The sequence below is a fragment of the Salmo trutta genome, chromosome 17 (genome assembly GCF_901001165.1).
Source record: "Salmo trutta chromosome 17, fSalTru1.1, whole genome shotgun sequence".
Lineage (NCBI taxonomy): Eukaryota > Metazoa > Chordata > Actinopteri > Salmoniformes > Salmonidae > Salmo > Salmo trutta.
The window spans coordinates 30,271,268-30,284,594 of NC_042973.1; the positions used below are offsets into that span (position 1 = coordinate 30,271,268).

At 42.7% G+C, this 13,327-nt stretch overlaps 1 protein-coding gene across 3 annotated transcripts in view; it reads left to right on the forward strand.

The window, feature by feature from the left end:
• Positions 1-13,327, forward strand: part of LOC115152009 (FERM domain-containing protein 5) — a 113,285-nt gene that overhangs the window by 76,093 nt on the left and 23,865 nt on the right. The window lies entirely within an intron of this gene.

Below are 13,327 nucleotides of genomic sequence, written 5' to 3' on the forward strand. Positions count from 1 at the left end.
TGGTGCCACTTTACCCCCTCCATTGTTTCCCAAGCCTCAGGAGAGATCACTTACCACTGGTGAATCCAGCCATGAAAATGCAGAAAGCTGTTTGGCCTTGGAGACTGGCTCCTTGTGCATGCAGGCGTGAGAGGAACACTGCGGCTTTGCGTGTCAATGCGTTAATGGAGGCCCCGGGGAGCCACAATCTCCTCAATAAATGATTCAGATAGACCAGGCTCTCTTACAGAACCCAGTCCAGTACAGTCCCAATCCCCCCTTCTGAATGTTGCAATTGATGGCTTCATCTAATTTTTGTATGTACTTAATAAGACATTCCAGAGAGGGTGGACAGGAGGATACTGACAAGAATGGTACAGATTGTTGTTAGCACCCGATTGAAGATGTCTGTATGTGTTCTTGCTTTAATCTGATTGGATAGATGGTATGCATGAGTCAGATACTCAATGCAAAGTCTGAATGTTTGTCATGGATATGATTATACATACATTAAAATGTGTATTTAAAAATGTATGTGTTTATTCAAGCGGTTATCAGAGAGCTACGATACAATTGTCAGTGGTGTAAAGTACTTAACTTAGAATACTTTAAAGTACTACTTAAGTGGCTTCCCGAGTGGCGCTACATCACAGTGCTAGCTGTGCCACTACAGATTCATGGTTCGAGTCCAGGCTCTGTCGCAGCTGGCTACAACTGGGAGACCCATGGGGTGGTGCACAATTGGTCCAGGTTAGGGGAGGGTTTGTCCTTGTCCCATTGTGCGCTAGTGACTCCTGTGGCAGGCTGGGCACCAGGTGCATGGTGTTTCCTCCAACTGGCTTCTGGGTTAAGTTAGCATTGTGTCAAGAAGCAGTGTGGTTGAGTTGAGTTGCAGTGATGAGAAAAGACTGTTGGATACCATGAAAAAGGGGTAAAAGTAACAAAAACTTTAAATAAAAGTACTACTTAAGTAGTTTTTTGGGATATCTGTACTTAATTTTGCTATTTATATTTCTGAACTTTACTTTTACTTCACTACATTCCTACAGAAAATAATGTACTTTTTACTCCATACATTTTCTCTGACACCCAAAAGTACTTGTTACATTTTGACAGGGAAATGGTCCAATTCACACACTTATCAAGAGAACATGCCTGGTCATCCCTACTGCCTCTGATCTGGCGGACTCACTAAACACAAATGCTTTGTTTGTAAATTAATGTCAAAGTGCTGTAGTGTGCCCCTGGCTATCTGTAAATATAAAATAAAAAAATGAATTGTGCTGTCTGGTTTGCATAATATAAGGATTTTAAATTTGTAGTACTTTTACTTTTGATACTAAAGTACATTTTAGCAATTCTATTTACTTTTGATACTTAAGTATATTTTAAACCAAATACTTTTAGACTTTTACTCAAGTAATATTTTACTGGGTGACTTTCACTTTTACTTGAGTAATTTTCTATTAAGGTACCTTTACTTTTACTACAGTATGACTTTTGAGTATTTTTTCCACCACTGACAATCGTTAATTATGCATCATTATTGAACTTGAAGTACTGGAAGTATTACTCTGGCATTAGTGTGGATAGTGTGGATCCGCTCTCGCTGAAGGGTTTGATTATCATGTGTGTTCCGTACATGCCGACTTGCATTCCATACAGCTACATTTAATATTCTGCTCAATTGAGCTTTTCAGAAGCTTCTATGGATGCTCATACAAGGAGATACAGTATGTGTGGTTTATATTATGTAGTCATTGTGTTGTTTTCAGTCTGTCCCAACTCCCCAGCTTCTGTTGCTTTTCTAGTTTTCCTGTTTCTTCCTGTTTCTGGGGCAAATCCATACTCCGCCTCATTCCCGTCGTGTTTTGATGGCCCACTTTTTGCCTGGTGAGTGTGAACAGCTTGCTTTTTCTCCAAGCAGAGCATTATGCTGCTGGTGGGAACCCTGGCTACTAGGAGGCTGCAGGAACTAGTTCCTGGACAATACAACTCTCTCAACACGCAACAGCTTTCTGGAGGTTCATGTACATGTAGGCACAGTGACAAACACAGAGCCCTGGTAACAGGAAATTACAGGTTTTGGAATTTAAATTCTATGTGAGTATTGACAGATGGAATTTAACACTAGGATATCTGCATTTCTTAGATGTAACTTGTATTTTTCTGTTTATGTGTACAGGCATGAGGCATGGGTATATGCTGATGTCTGCCTGTCTGTTTAGCATGTTACCATGAGTGATCAGAGTGTGAATAGTATTTAGTATTCAGGCTGATCACACTTAAGTCATTCTGCCACTCACTGTGGTTCCTTACACTGACCTGCTAACAGTTCTGCTCTGGCATCCTGTACTTCTTGCACACTCCAGTCACACTAAGGAGATGTTTCAACTCTGTATTGTTGGGAAAGGCTTATAAGCAAGCATTTCACAGTGAGCTCTGATAGGTCAATTCAAATTAAACTGTATTTGTCACATGCACTGAATACATTGGGTGTAGTAGACTTTACTGTAAAACGATTGCTTACAAGTCATTTCCAACGATGCAGTTAAAATATTATAATAAAAAAAAAAATGTAGCACAAGAGTAATTAAATACTCAAGAATGAAACGATATACAGGGAGTACTTGCCAGAAGATATTGACGCTACCGTTACGCTTGTTTACACTGAGCTGCACTGGGGTCGGAATTCAATCATGGTTACATTAAGACACCGTAGAGCCGGTGCGATATATAGGTCGGAATACAAGGATGGGATAACGCACTGTTCTCCAAATGTAACCTTTATCCAAACTGCTCCATTGAGAAGACTGCTAGTTTGAGGTACGTTAGCTCCACGGTGTCTTAATGTAACCATGATTGGGTTCCAACCCCAGTACAGCTCAGTGTAAACAAGTGTAACGGCAGGGTCGGTATCTTCTGGTAAATGGAGTTCCAGTACCAGATCAATGTGCAGGGGTACGAGGTATAGATATGAACATAAAGGCAGGGTAAAGTGACTAGGCATCAGGATAGATAATAATAAGAGTAAAATACAGAACAGAGTAGCAGCACCATATGATGAGTGTAAAAGTGTGTGTGTGTACACACACAAAAAGGCACTACATAGAATCATACAGGGTACTTTGGTTTGTCCCCATAGGGGAACGCTATTTGGTGCTGGGTAGACACCTTTGCTGATGTAGGGTTCTTCAAATAACCCCCGTATATGGTTCGACCAATAGCCATTTTATCTTTGAAGGGTTCTTCCTAAACCCTCTATGAACGGTTCCTTCAGCTTTATTAGCCTTTAAAATGTAATTATTTATGACAATACTTTACATACACTGAGTGCACAAAACATTAAGAACACCTGCTCTTTCCACGCCAGGCTGACCAGGTGAATCCAGGTGAAAGCTGTGATCCCGTATTGATGTCACTTGTTAAATCCACTTCAATCAGTGTAGATGAAGGGGAGGAGACAGGTTAAAGAAGGATTTTTAAGCCTTGAGAGAGTTGAGACATGGATTGTTTATGTGTGCCATTCAGAGGTTTAAGTGCCTTTGAACGGGGTATGGTAGTAGATGCCAGGCATACCGGTTTGAGTGTGTCAAGAACTGCAATGTTGCTGGGTTTTTCACACTCAACAGTCAAGAATGGTCCACCACCCAAAGGACATCCAGCTAACTTGACACACCTGTGTCAAGTAAAGTATTGGAGTCAACATGGGCCAGCATCCCTGTGGAACGCTTTCAACACCTTGTAGAGTCCATGCCCTGACAAATTGAGGCTGTTCTTAGGGCAAACGGGGATGCAACTCAATATTAGGAAGGTGTTCCTAATGTTTTGTATACTCAGGGTATATCATAAGGCTTTCTTTGAGAGCCTAGTTATCTCCAAACACAGTGATGTTAGGAATCTCCTGGTTTACAGGTCATATCAGGCCTGCAAATTACATTATGATGCCTTGCAAAGTGATGTGTAATTCCTATTGGAATCCAGCCAGAGTTAGGATATCCAACAAGTGGACTTGTTAATCACCCGCAACCTGTATTCAGAATGACTGCCAGGGTAGGGAAGATTGAATACTGAGACTACCTCAATCATCTAAACTGGAACAGCAATTCATCCAATTACTAACAGATTGGATTAGGTTACAAAACGTTATGTTATTTATCTTTGTGTTGCATAAAATTAATCAACCAATCAATGTACAGTACATGCAAAAACACAGATATTATTGTTAAACAAACAATTCTGAAAATCTCCCTGCAATAGACCATGCTGGGAAATATTATATATGGTTCTATCGAGAACCCTTCTTGCCTTCCAAATAATCCTTCTTGCCTTCCAAAGAATAATCAAAGAACCCTTACTTTTAAAAACAGTTCTTAGGATGTTAAAGGGTATATGTAGAACCATTTGCCTTACAAAGAACCCTTGTCTTCCAAAAAAGGGTTATTCTGATCAAAACGGTTCTTGGTAGAACTCTATCCCTCCCTTTTGGAACCCTTTTTTCTGTATGTGTGTTTGTGTTGTGTTGCTATGCGTTTGTATGTTATGTGTGTGTGTGTGCGTATGTAGTGTATGTGGATTTATGTGGGTTTTGTGTGAGAATGTCAGTGTAGTGTGTGCGTGACTATAGTGTGTTAATACTGTGCATAGAGTCAGTGCAAGATAGGGTCAGTGCAGATAGGGTAACCAATGAATTAACTATTTAGTAGTCTTATGGCTATTTAGTGGTCTTATGGCTTAGGGGTAGAAGCTGTCTAGGAGCCTTTTGGTCCGAGAGCCGATGCTCTGGTACTGTTTGCCGGACGGTAGCATAGTCAACAGTCTTTGGCTTTGGTGGCTGGAGTCTGAGGCCATTTTTAGGGCTTTCCTCTGACACCGCCTGATATAGAAGTCCTGGATGGCAGGGAGCTCGGCCCCCGTGAGGGGATACGAGGTCCAATGAGGATCTGAGGGCAAATGCCAAATCTTTACAGCCTCCTGAGAGGGAAGAGGCGCTGTCGTGCCCTCTTCACAACTGTGCGGGTGTGTGTGGACCATGTTAAGTCCTTAGTTATGTGGACGCCAAGGAACTTGAACCGCTTGATTCACTCCACTACTGGATGGGGGCGTGCTCTCCCCTCTTTCTCCTGTAGTCCTCAATCAGCTCCTTGGTCTTACTGACATTGAGGGAGAGGTTGTTGTCATGGCACCACACTGCTAAGTTTCTAGCCTTCATCCTATAGGCTGTCTCATCGCAGTACGTGATCAGGCCTACCATCTTCGTGTCATCAGCAAACTTGATGATGGTGTTGGAGTTGTGTGCGGCCACACAGTCATGGGTGAACAGGGATTACAGTAGGGGACTAAGCACTTCCTGTGTGATTTTATCCTGTTTGAGTCATCATAGACTCTAAAGTTTTAATTAGCTACTGTGTCTGAGCCGCAGATTCTACCATCGTCTCCCAGGTCCCAAAATGTCAGTTCAGCTTATCCCCATCTAACCCCGGCATCCTAGCCTCCTCTCCTATTGGGACCAGTGTGTGATGGAGACTATGTGGTCGGGGTTTTAACTGGGAGAGATGAGCAGCACCAGCCCAGTGCAGGTGAAAGGTTTAGAGGAAGCCAATGGCCTCGTTCCCAATGTTCACCACTAGGGTTGCAAAATTCATGGCATTTTCAATAAATTCCCTCCAACAGAAATCCTGGTTGCAGGATTCCGGATTTTCTGCTTATTCTAGAAACCTCCAACTGGGATTTTGGGAAAACCAGGGAATTTATTGAAAGTTCCCGGAATTTTGCAACCCTATTCACCACCATACAGTATGAACCTAGCAGGTGAAGCTATGGGGAAGTGTGAAGTGGCTGAGTGGAGAATGTGCTTTGTATCCCTTTGACTTACATTCCCATTACCGCAGAACACTGCAGATATCTGAAGGACACTCTCTGGGGTCAATAAAGCTTAAGTGCTTGATAAATGTCTTGAGTGCTTAAGAATGATTTTAACAAATCTACATCATAAAGATTTGCTCTTTACAACCGTCTGATGTTATGTTCTCTGTTTAAAAGAACGAATAGGTTTGCTGGGTGATCGTTAATCGTTCTCTAATTGTTACTTGGAAAGGCTTAAGAACTTGATTGTTGATTTTCCGTTTGAAGCAGAGGTATTGTGTGTACTGTATGTAATGGGTTGTGGATGAGTTGCCGTGTGTGCATGCGTTGGTGTGCTCTGGGTCCCAGGCCCCAGGCTGTGATGCTGTGGCAGCAGAACCTGAGCTTGAACCTCACACAGGCTGAGTGTGCTACATTAACAATTCTTTCACTCACACACCCCGGGCCCTGATGCTAAGGAAAGTAATCTATTAATGAAACCAGAGGAATTACCCCAGGGATTTACCACTCCAGGTCCTCTCTGTGCTTTAAACCACACACACACAAACACACATACACACACACACGCACCAGTCACACAAGAGCCAACAGCATTGTGTTTCCCTCCCCCTCTCTATGAAATGAAACTGTCTTTTATTAATGTTCTGTGTTGCAAGGTTGACATAGAGCCCATTTGAATGATTCATCTGAAAGGAAAGTGGGCATTGTACTCAAGGGGACCCTTAGGAAATAGGGTAGCAATGATGCTGTTTTAAGACTGGGGATTATTTTGCTGGTCAGTCTTTTTGCCATTGAGCATACTGTACGTATAAGTCTGCTCCATTCAAATATCTGGCTAGAGTTCCATCAACTTTGTGTCCTGTGAAGCCTTATACTCTGCAGGAGCTCTAGCTGTCTGTTTGGACACACAGACATTATGGAGACTGGGGTTGTTTTGCCAGTTAAAGCAGCCCAACCATTTAGGTAACACGTTATGGCATTGCATGGAAGATGTGCTATTGTTGGCGCAGCATTACCTCCAGGATGAGCTATTGTTCAGTAAATTACAGTTTAATGACAAAATTAAGACTGCAGCTAACAGAGAGAACGCAGGAGAGGAAAACGCTTGTGAAGCAGTATGACATTTAATAGAATTACCCCACCTTTTCATGGCTGTGCTACTACTTATGCGTACGGTAGTATTAGTACAGGACAGGCATTTTGCCACAGGTTTAGCCAAATGTTTTTATGATTTATGTTGAATTAGGGCTGGAAATTGCAAGTGACCTCACGATACGATATTATCACGATACTTAGGTGCCGATAAGATATGTATTGCGATTCGATATTGTGATTGTTATGCGATTCGGTGTTACAAACATATTGCTCACCATATGTCTGCTGCAGAGGGACAAGAGAGAGCCATGAGAAAATTAGTTTTGATCAGTCATGAAAATAAAAGGTCTGAAAACAAATTGGCTCCCTGTTTAAAAAGAAGATATATAATGAAAAATACTGGAGTTTTGGTGCAGCCAACTAGCGCAAACATAATATTGCGATATTGTCAAAATGATACGATATAACTTCAAAAGTAATATCCCGATATGCAACTGTATTTATTTCCCCCCCAATCACTATTATGAATCATCCTTTGGATTTGATGGCAGAGGATGCAGTCTGTTTACAGGATGTGTGGAAAGAGGCCTTCATACACTCTTAGAAAAAAAGTGCTATCTAGAACCTAAAAGGTTTTTCTGGCCGTCCTCATAGGAGAACCCTTTGAAGAACACTTTTTGGTTCCAGGTAGAATCTTTTTGGGTTCTTTCCCTTTCCACAGAGGGTTCTACATGAAACTCAAAAGGGTTCTACCTGGAACCAAAAAGTGTTCTTCAAAGGGTTCTCCTATGAGGACGGCCAAAAAAAACTTTTGTTACCCTTTTTTATAAAAGTGTTCTCAACTGTAAAATTTCACTAGGGGTAACAGAATGCATAGGTTTTCACACCAACTGTAAAATTTCACTAGGGGTAACAGAATGCATAGGTTTTCACACCAACTGTAAAATTTCACTAGGGGTAACAGAATGCATAGGTTTTCACACCAACTGTAAAATTTCACTAGGGGTAACAGAATGCATAGGTTTTCACACCAGATGCTACTGCCACCTCAACAATCACTGAATCCCTGTTCACACGAACAAACCAATGTCTTTATCGGAGATGCTATTTGATTTGGTTAGTTAATGGTCAGACCAGGGGATTGGCAGTTTGGTCTATACCCTTTAACAATCCATGACCAACTCAGCTGAAGAGACGCTGCATTAGTTTTAATTAAGAATTCACCAGTATCATTCATTAGATCCTTTTTTCCCGCCAGACCGTCACAGATCCTATAATTACAGAGCCTGTTGGAGGGGGATAATGCAGCTAGGCTTTGTGTGGGGTAGAGAGATGACTCAGGGAGGGAGACAGGAGAAGGAGCGAGAGAGGGATAGAGGAGTGTTATGGAATACTAACACACTTGCTGTCTGAAAAAAAAGCCAGGCTTCCTGTCTGACTCAATGCGTCACCGTTTGCCCATATACATCACTGTCTTCCAGACTTTTTTGCTTTGTCATTGGCTCGCCTTGGCGGGGATTTCTGCCCAGTGGTGGTTTTTGAGGCCGGTGCATCTCAGAACAATGTGTATTGTCTATTTACAGCTTTTTTTAAATACAACTTATTCAAGTTGAATAAACAAAGTTTAATTCTAAATGCAAGGCGAACAAGAATGTTTTATTATGATGGGATATTGTGTCAATACTCAGAGTGAGAGACTGTGATTGATCTTATTGAGGGATCTGTGTCCAATACCTATTTTATAAGGATGTAATATGCATAATTGATAAGCGTGTGTGTGTCCTTGCGCAATGCATTGCCCCTTTGCGCTTCAATTTCTGCCCGGGGCGAGTAAGCAGGCATGTCGGGTTGAGTTGGATGTCAGGGAGAGGTCTAGAAGTGACAGTGACGATCGCCCATGGAGGTCCGCAAGCCCTAAGTCTTACTGTGAGAAAGGTCAGACTGTTAGCAGCGCTTGCTCGCACTGATATTTGGCCGGAGAGTCACGGCAGGCACCCGGTAAACCTTCTCTGACAGGGCTCTCTCTTAATGAAGTGTGTTAGCTGGAGCCTGAGTAATGACGTTGAGGAGATTACTGATCAAAGAGACACTTCCTCTGCCATCACAGGCCCAATGAGGACATAGAGAGTGACTGAGGCTGACTCTAGCAGCCCACTGCCCTGGTCTAGCCTGGCCTGAGGTGACCTTCACTCACAGCTCAAGGGTCAAACTGTTCTTGATGGTGAGGGGGAGGGACATGTCTTCTTGTCCTCTGGACTGGAGAGATCCAGTGAGATCCAGCAGCAGCAGCAGCCATCAGGTGGTGTCCAGGCCAACAGCAGCATGTTACCCACGCATGGCCAGTGTCTTATTCTCAGCAGACCTCAGCCCGCTCTGTGTCAGGAGCTCATTTAGGGAATCCTCTGCTGTTCACCCACACATCACATTGTGCTTTGCATGCTTCAATCGTATGCGTTTAAGGTCGACTGCTCCCCGTCTGTCAGACTACCAAAAATAGGCATGCAGAGCTCTGACTGCAGTCCTCATTGGCTGACATGGTATCAATAGGAGCGTGACAGATTCATCTGGCGCATGATACGCATGATACGTATGCTTGACCTTGAAGCGTGTTCCTTTAAAAGTTTGCATGAAGACTTATGAGCTTATATGAGTTTGATTGTGAGGAGCATGTGTGTTGACTGACCGCATTACTAAGCTCCATTAAACGGCCCCGAGTGAGCCAGTGGGGATGGAGGGAGGTGGCACGTGAGGCCTGTTTGTCCCTGGCATGGGGAGGGAGAAGGAGAGGCAGAGCAGTGGAGCGATCATTAATCTGTGTTCTCTCCCTGGCACTGATGTATCACCTCTTCATCCACATCCCAGTTATTAGTAAGACTGGGAGATGCAATCCTCTTAATATGTCACACATGTCATGCCTAGAAGGCACAACTTCAGCACCTGCATGTATCCTTTTCAGCTATTAAAATGCAATGGCACTGAGCGATAAACAGATCATTCACATTGCATTTCTTTTCTTTTATAGCATTGCTTTGAAGGTGACTTTTTACATTGGTACTGATTCAGGATATTGTAATAATTGTAATAATTTAGTCTGTCGTTTCCTGATGTTGCACAGTAATCTGTGAGGGGTGCCAGTGTATCAGAATCCTAGTCCACCCAGTTTCAGTACATTATTCTAGTTAGCTGACTAACAGACACAGTGTTAAGCTGACAGCCTGACTGAGTCTGCACTATATAACTCCCAGGTTGTAGGCTAGGTAGAGAGATGTATTAGTTGCCTGCCTGCCGGATGGATCACCACCCTGTTCCAATGAGCTGTAATCACCCCTGGTTTGTGCTTCTGCTAATACCAGCAGCCCTTACAAATGCCTTAAGCTCCACCAGAGGGTAACAACTTATTATGGTGGTGTGCAATGTTTGCTGAAAATTCACATAACTTATCTTTCTGGAATAATTCAGAGAGGGTGGATATTATTATGGAAAACATGTTGATTTGAGTGACATTTTAAATAGTAATCAGAGCTGGGAGCCTGATAGGTCTTTCAGTGGTGTGTGAGAGAGGAAGGGGAAAACTGGTGCTGGTGCAGGTGGGCAGAGTCTCCCCTCCTCTTCTATCCTCTCCTTCTCTGCCTTGCCTTCTCTTTGATCTCCTCTTAACTAGAGTCGATGCCCGCGCCCCCGTGGAAATCTAATTAGCATAATCAAAAATCCATCTGTTTAATCTAGAGATATATGTTGTTTTGCATGGGCTCAATCCACCGCATCCGCCGATGTTGGCTTTCCGCATCTGCGGTGGAAGGTGGCAGAGCTACCTGAACGGTTTTGGCTACTAATGCTAATATGACCCCTTTATGGAAAGATGAGACTCTCACGAGCACGATTGTGTTCTCCGTTTGTCTCTACGACCCTCACAAGCGTCACGGGCCTTGTCTGAAGTAGGTACCGCCGATCTGCAAACTTCTATCTGAGGCGTCCGAACAGTTTGGGCTACACAGTAATATGACCCCATCATCGAAAGGTGAGACTCTTACGAACACGTACATGCTGCCTCACAAGACTCATCTTAAGGTAGCCCGGGACCAGTTAAAAAAATGAATGGAATTATATACACTGAGTGTACAAAACATTAGGAACACCTTCCTAATATTGAGTTGCACCCCCTTTTGCCCTTAGAACAGTCTCAATTTGTCAGGCATGGACTCTATAAGGTGTCAAAAGCGTTCCACAGGGATGCTAGGCCATGTTGACTCCGATGTTTCCCATAATTGTATCAAGTTGGCTGGATGTCCTTTGGGTGGTGGACCATTCTTGATACACACGGGAAACTGTTGAGTGTGAAAAACACAGCAGCGTTGCCGTTCTTGACACACTCAAACCGGTGTGTCTGGCACATACTACCATACCCTGTTCAAAGGCACTTAAATATTTTGTCCCCCATGTTGAATGGCACACATAAACAATCCATGTCTCAATTCTCTCAAGGCTTAAAAATATTTCTTTAACCCGTCTCCTCCCCCTCATCTACACTGATTGAAGTGGATTTAACAAGTGACATCAATAAGGGATCATAGCTTTCACCTGGATTCACCTGGTCAGTCTTTGTCATGGAAAGAGCAGGTGTTCCTAATATTTTGTACACTCAGTCTGGAAGTACTTTAGTGCCAAAAAAGTGTTCAATATGGGTAAAAAAACATCATAATTTCATGAGCTTTCTCATATCTCTCAGATATAGGACAGGCACATCAAAGCATACTTCCTTTTTATGTATTTTTTTACTGTCTTTTGTCATGTATGAATATGTTATTCAATGCGTTTCTATGGGCCAATAGCAGTAAGGCCAAATTCAATTTATTGGGGGGATACTTACAGGGGTCCTAAAACTAAATCAAAAAGCAAAAATGTTGGTTGGTATGACCATCGGAAAACAATTACCGTAATTTCCGGACTATAAGCCGCTACTTTTTTCCCACGCTTTGAACCTCGCGGCTTAAACAATGACGCGGCTAATATATGGATTTTTCCCGCTTTCAAATAAATAAATAAATAAAAACATTCTGTGACGTGCTCAGTTTTTTGGCGGCATGAAGCTTTCATTAGACCAATGAAATTGCCGAACGGGTTAAGGTCAAACAACTTTTTTGTTTACTGTTTAGATTAAATCGAGCGCGCTCAAACTTCCCATCATTCTGATTACAGTAGTCATTTTGTCACCCTCATCATGGCAAAGACACGGAGAAATGATGCAGCTTTCAAGTTGAAGGCGATTGATCTGGCTGTTGGAAAAGGAATTAGAGCTGCTGCACGGGAGCTTGGTCTGGAGCAATGACTTTCTTGGTAGGCTACTGTTTACTGCTAATTTTTTTGTTTTTGTTACAAGCCGTGTTTCGCTAAAGCCTATTTATTTTTGTTACAAGCCGTGTTTCGTTAAAGCCTATTTATTTTTGTTACAAGCCGTATTTCGTTAAAGCCTGTGTAAAGTTCATTTGTTTCAATGTACCGGTAGGCACCTGCGGCTTATAGACATGTGCGGCTTATTTATGTTCAAAAAAAAAAAAAACTGTATTCAGTGGGTGCGTCTTATATTCAGGTGCGCTTAATAGTCCGGAAATTACGGTACATATGTTAGCTTAGTTTAAACCCAGGACCTTAATTAATGCCTTTAAATCATATGCAATTTTTCTCAGCATAATATACTGTATATAGTGTATTATGGGTTTGACCAATCATCATACCTAAACTGTGTGATACTTGGTTAACCTTCATTAAAGCTTAGAATATAAGCGGAGGTGCTGTAACACACCATTTGTCTGTCTAAATGTACAGGCCTAGAGGTACAGTAATTTTAGGGAGAAGAAACATTTGCATTAAACTCAGTGTAGAGGGTCTGGACTCAATAGGGAGGCTGGGTTAGTCCATAGGAATTGCACCTGTGGCTGTGCAGAATATAGGAGACCGACGGGGGCATCAGATGTGCAGTAGAGAGTCAGTGGAGGAGTGTGCCCACTGCGTCCAGTCCTCTGTGCCACTGTGTGGTGTGCCAGACTGCTGCTCATAGGGCAGCGTGCCCACACGCAAGCAAGGGAGGGTCACAGTTCATCAGTCTAACCCAGCCAGATCTCAGCACACTTAATCCACTCTCTCATTTTTTCTCAGCTATGGAGGGTTTCTGGCCCAGACTCAGCAGATGGCTGTGGTGGCTGGGTTAGACTGTATTGTATAAATATTGTATAAATCCTAGATATTTCCACAGGTTCTGGGAAATATGAAGCACATTTATATATCAGTAAATGACCTCCCTCTTTGCCCTTAGTCTCACACTCAAACTTTGGCAAAGGTTCTCCCTCATGTCCTAATGGAGTTGAGTCCCTGGGCCAGCCCACTTATGTCC